A 6,893-nucleotide genomic window follows, 5' to 3' on the forward strand; every position below is an offset into this window, starting at 1 on the left:
TAACGGTAAGCAAATCGATTGGGCAATCGATTGATAAAGGTAAAAGTATAAAAACGAACAGGTCTAAATCGATTTCTTCACTGTTTCAACCCAGATTTATATTTTCTTTCTCTGCTTCATCTTCTTCCTCTGTCTCTGCAACTGATATCTGCAACTATATCTGAACTCTATCTTCACTCATCTCCTCTATTTGCAACCATGGCCCGCGTGAAACAAACACAAGCCCATACTCCTTCACCTTCATCATCTTCAACCAGTGAAACTCCCTCACCGCCACCTACTGTGTCTAAAAGAATTCCGATTCCTACACACAAAATTCTTGCAAAGGACAAGGGCAAGGCTCCTGCTCCTATTCCAGAAAAGATCAAGAAAAGGAAGGAACCACCAAGTGAGAAGTTGTTGGCTGATGCTATGAAAGAAATTGCTCAGAAGAAAAAGAAACCGGTTACTTCACCCCTAGTTAAGAAAACTCCAGCACCTAAAGAGAAGGATGTGGAAGTTATCATTCCAGCAGAGTTTCTTAAACGGAAAATTCATGAAGGCAGAACCCTAGACTTTGGTTTCTTTGATACAGAAGGCTTCACATTCCAGAATCATCTGAGATTTCATGGTCTTGAAGGTTTTCTTTCATCTACTTTGGACAGCTATCCGAAATTGATACGGGAATTTTATGCAAATTTCAAGCTCACTGATGACGGGTTCAAAACTCAGGTTAAAGGTAAAAAATTATCAATGTCTTTTGAAGACTTTGCTGAGTTGACAGGATTGCCATTTCATGGACAATCAATAGACGGCAGTTCTGATGCGGATGCAGCCGACGAAGGTTGGGAAGCATCGCTGGACAGGCACACTGCAGTGAAAGACATCATGGTTGATGGTTTTGTGGAAACCATCTCTTTGCCAATTGGTCAGATGAAGGTACAGCAACGCATGCTCATGTATACATTAACAAGAATGCTTGTACCTCGATCAGGAAATCATGCTGTTGTTCAGAAGCTTGATATTATATTATTATGGGGATTGTCCAAGGAACTTAAGATGAGTTGGACATGGATTGTGCTAAGGCACATGTTAGAAGCTTCACACAGTAAGATCATGTTGCCTTATCCGCAGTTGGTTACAAAGGTTCTCAAGCACTTCAAGGTATCGTTGTTGAATGAAGAATCTGCAAAGACTACACTTATCTTCGGCGAAGCGATTGTGAATCAGATGAAACTGAAGAAAGTAGATAATGTTTGGATTAGACCAATGCCAAATGTTGAACCAACTCCTCCACAAGCATCTGAATCAGCAGCTGAGGCTCCTGCATTTGTTTCAAAGCTGATGGAATTTATGGCAGCTCAAATGGAACACAACGCCAAAATATTAGAGTCAAATGCAAGGATGGAAGCTACCTTGACATCTATCCAAACATCCCTGAAATCAGTTGTTCAGGATGTTGCTGCAATTCAAGCGCATCTAGGCCTCAAGCTATCTTTTGAAGACATAGCGCATATTGGTCGACAAGCAACTGAGGAACCACAGCCAGATCCTCTAGATCGGTCTGCGACTCACGGTGAGGAGACACCAGCTGAGGATAATACAGCGGTCTCTACCTCTCCCCTAGATGATAGTGAGAACCAGCCCACTTTAGGAGATTAGATGGTCAAGTTTCTTATTTGTGTTGTCTTATTTTTGGTTGTCGTGCTGTTTTTTTGCTGTTTTATGTTTTATTAATATATATGTATGAGCAAATGTATTAATTGTTATCATATAAATACTGCCATACTACATCTGTTGCATATTTGTTTTGTTCTGATCTGATATACAAGTTATATGATTTCATTTCCTATGCTTATGTTCTTTAACATAGGGGGAGGAATTGTTTTCTGCCTTTTTGCCTTAATTGACAAAGGGGGAGAAAAATTATAACTTGATAACTTGATAATATGCTTGTTGTTGCATTATTAAGGGGGAGCATCTGATGTTGTTTGTTTTTGCTCTGATACTTAATAATGTAATGCTGATTTGATACATTTTGACACATGCTCTGATGATCTGTATTGGTACATATTTAATGCTATGAATTGGTTTCTTTGGTATGATTTTGAAATGGTTTGATATGCTCAAGTTACAATTGTATGAATTGTCAATTATGCCAAAAAGGGGGAGATTGTTGGATTTTGATCCTTTGATTCCTAATTTTGACATAATTCACAATTCAACAATATTCATACTTAATATGATAAATCTAATATTTCAATTGAGCAAAATTTCAGGAACACCAATTCAATCCTACACACTTGGATCAAATAGCTTGGAACACAAGAAATCAACAAAAGTTGAATTCTGAATATGTAAATCGATTGGGAAATCGATTTCATAACAAGGGTGTAAGGAAATCTTAAGTGTTTGTGAATGTGCAATCGATTAGGCAATCGATTAGATCAATTAAAAATGAAAAATGCACAAGTCAGTAGCCTCTGATTTGGAGAAAATCGATTGGTAAATCGATTGAACATTTCACAAATCAAACCTGATGGTAACACATCGATTGGTAAATCGATTGAATGAGTCACAGTGGCACTCCAGTGCTGAGGGAATCGATTGGCAAATCGATTGACAAAGTATCATTTGAAAAATAACCTCACCTGTGACAAATACAATCGATTGGACAATCTATTGTTAACACTTTAATTTTGATAAAGTTTGGTTGCAATCGATTGGCAAATCGATTGAACTAAACACCAGGTAAAAACTTTTCAGGAACATGACACCAAAGCGATTGACAAGTCGATTGATATCAAATAGCTGAGCCACTGTTTTGAAAACAATCGATTGGCAAATCGATTGATATTAAAACTGAATCACTATTTTGAATCACATCGATTGACAAATCGATTGACATCAAAAACCTGAGCCACTGTTTTGAAAACAATCGATTGGCAAATCGATTGAAATAAACTTGTTGAAAACACAGTGAACTCTGAAGTTTGGCAAATCGATTGAGTAATCGATTGAAAATAGTTTTATTAAAACAGTTTCCCAGAAATCGATTAGGCAATCGATTTATACAGGTCTGGACATGTTCTGCTGAAAAGTGTTGTTTTAAAGAATCGATTGGTAAATCGATTAGCTTGTATAGTTTCAAGATTAAAGAAAACCAAGATCGCGATAATCGATTGGCAAATCGATTTAGCTCATTTTATAACTTTACAAAATCGATTGGGAAATCGATTTTTCACAACTTTTACATAACATTTCATAACTTTCATAATTTCTCTTATGCTCTCAAAAATGGTTCATGGCAACAAACTAACAACTTCATAATTGTGATTACAGATTACAATACAGTTTGTTGACAATCCAAGAGAAATGATAATGTGCTCAAGAACAATCCATGAATATCCAGATTTGTGAAGAGCAACATTCATAAAGATTGAAGACCCTTTTGTTTTACTTCTTTTATTCTTTCTGTAATAAATCTTTGAACCAAAATGAACGTTGAAAATCCAGCTAGAAACTGGTGGCTACTTTCTTGGGTGAGAGGTCTCAACAAGAAAGAGTCGTACTTTGATTTTGTGTTAGGCTGACGATTGTCTACAAGGATCAAAGGGTATTCAATAGGAAAGAGATCATTAAGATAGATAGGTTTCAGGGAGGAAACTGGACAATCTGTAATTGATTCTTTCTATTGAAGGAGAAGAAAATCTGAAATCCGATTGGATTTTCAGGACTGGACGTAGGTTGTTGTTGACAACCGAACCAGGATAAATCTCTGTGTCTTCTTCTCTAACTCTCTCTCTTTAATTTTCTATATTGCTAACTTTGCATGCCTCAAAATTTAAATTCCGCTGTGCACTTGATACTGATTAATTTGGTAACGAAAACTGATATATTTTCTTTATTACGAGGTCAAGATACCAACAAACCATTTTAATTAATTAATTTTTTTTATATATGCTAACTGATTCACACGAGCTAACTATTTTTTTTTTTCATTTTTAATTAATTGATTTGAATTGATCGGTAAGTTTAATATTCACATAATATTCAAACTTTGATTCAATGTAAAAATCACGTCTATTTACATAATATTGCCTTAAATTCTGATATATAATACCCTTCAATTCTAAAATGATTATCACTTTATTTAATAATTATTTTTCCAAAAAACATAAGCGTTTTCTTAATATTTTAAATAACATTAAATAATTTATTTTAATTTTCTTAAAATTAATATTACACGTATCATTTTGAAGTTATTATATCTCATTATTTATTTATGACAGTCCAATATTTTTTTTTGAGGCAGTATAGAATTTTGTAAATTAATTATGCATATTTATTTTTGTATTATTTTTCATACTCTAAGTAAAAGATCTTAAACAATATTTATTTTGTAACTTGTGGAGTATGTCATAATAATTTTAAAGAGTAAACTTAAATACTTCTTTAATTTTATAATAAAGTCACTTTTGTTCGTGTCACACACAAATTAAAAAAAGATCGTTAATAAAAGAAAAAATATATATATAATTTTTACAAATTAACTTAATTGAAAAAAGATTGTTAATAAAAGAAAGATAATAATATATAATTTTTACAAATTAATCTAATTAATAATTTGCTGTGTTCCCCACCATTCATAATACACACAAGTGTAATATAATATTGAGAGTGTAGTACATGATATCAATTAGATGAAACAGGTAAAAATAAATAATGGATCCTTATTACATAAAACATGACAATCATTTTGAAATAAATTATTTTTTGTTAAAATATATAATTTAACTAAAAAATTAATTTCAACATTTAAATAAATTAGATTCTATTTTATTGTATTTTAAAGAATCAAATACAACTAAAAAAAACTATGTGTTTGTAGTTTCTTTGAAAAAAGTTGTAGTTTGTAATATTAATTTTTTACTTTCGTCTCCTATGTAATCAAGTGTCGAAAATTTTACTTCAGTAGCCTTAAAAATATACCTCTGCCCTCATTTTTTAGTAAAAATAATATAATTTTACCTTTTTTCTATTAACAGCAATATTAAAACAAATTTATGAAAAAATTTAAATTTAAATTATTTTGGTTACTTATTTAAAGTTGAAATTTTTGAAACACAATTTTATTTAAAAAAAAAATAAATTTAAGTTTTTTGAAACATATAAATATTTTAAAAAACTCAAACTTTAATTTTTATGAAATACTGTTATAATTCAGTAAATTTAAATTGGATTTTTTTTTTAAATATATTTATATTTTGAAAATTAAAATTTGAATTTTTTAGATTACAAATTAAATCTAGGGAGATTAATTGGAATAACTTTTTTAATGTTTATAAAAAAGAGTAAAATAGGCACTTTTAAGTAAAATGAGGGATATAATATAATTAAATGAATATGAAGTAAAAAGTTTTCAAGTACCTAATCTAACGAAATTAGGACTTTTGTCTCTGCCTTTTTCTTTAAGAAAAATAATTATGTGACTTTTTCGTTTATTCTTATTTTCTTAAATGTATGTAATTAATATCTTTGGATTCATCAATTTAGAAATATACTTTGGAAACAAAATACGTTTAAATTGATTAATTTAAAGAACATTAAAAGATTAGAGAAGAAACACTATATAATTATCATAATCTTTTTTAACTATAAATAAAATGATGTAATTATCATAAAAAAAACTAAAGTACTTGTTGCGGCTTAAAATTTCGAGTTTTCCTCGAATTCAATGGAGTCGCAACCAAAATTTATTTTTAAAATAGGGAAAATTTTGGAATATCCTTAAAAATAGAAAAAAAAATGTAAAAATGGTCTTTGAAACCAGATTTTGTGTTCAGGAGTCAATTATGCGTAGGGAATGTATTAGCATCCTACGACATCCGTTAAAATACGGTTACCTATAATTAATTGTGCAAAATTATATCAACTTAAATATATTTATTTTTCTTTATTATTAAATATGAATATAAATTATTTTTTATAAATGTGATTTTTGAGATAAAAGTGTGTTAAAAAGAGTAGAAAAATGAAAGTTTTTATTAGTGTGCTTGACAAGAGCATGATCTTGCTCCTACATATCTCCCGGTGCGATGGAGAAATCAAAGCTACGTAGTTCTTAGGTAGAAAATGCGGATGTGCTGATTGCTTTTAAAAAAATTGTGTTTTGTTGTTGATAAAAAAAAAAAAAAAGAGTTGTTTAGACAGGAAGGAAAAAAAAAGAAATAGTTTCTTTAATTTGAATAATTATTTTGAAAAAAAAAATGAGTTTTAAGACTATCAAGTTGTACAACTTGTATATCAAAAACTAAAGAAGTAAAGAGATGTCTCATCTAGCTATTCCGTTTAAAAATATCTTTTATTATTTTCGATTTTTTATTTGAGTTTTAAAGCCACCAAGTGGTACAACTTGTGTTTTAACAACTCAAAGATTAAAAAGATGTCACATCTTATTAATCTAATATTTATTTATTGTAAATATTTTTTTTTAAATAAACAAATACACAGAGAGAAATAAGCTTCATTATTAAGAGAGATAGAGAGAATGAGAGAGAACAAACTCACAAAAAAAGGCCACGAAAGGGGAGTTGCTTGCGGTGATGGTTCGTCTATGGTCGAAGTTGACAGTGGTGGTTGTGTGGACTCTCTGACGGTAGTGCTCATGGTGGTGATATGCGGAGGTCGATTTGATGATGGTTTCCCAAGGGATTGCAAATAATTATGAAGATGGTGATGTGTGGTTCATGCTCTCTCTAACTTTCTACATTTTAAGAAGATTGTGGTTTTCTTTGTTGATCTTAGAAGCAAAGAAGAACTCTATTTTCTCTATTCTCATTTTTTAGGAAAATCTCTCCACCCTCAAACTAAATTTTGTTTCTCAATTTATAGGCTACAAGGATGAATCGTTG

The sequence above is a fragment of the Cicer arietinum genome, chromosome 4 (genome assembly GCF_000331145.2).
Source record: "Cicer arietinum cultivar CDC Frontier isolate Library 1 chromosome 4, Cicar.CDCFrontier_v2.0, whole genome shotgun sequence".
Taxonomy (NCBI): Eukaryota; Viridiplantae; Streptophyta; class Magnoliopsida; order Fabales; family Fabaceae; genus Cicer; species Cicer arietinum.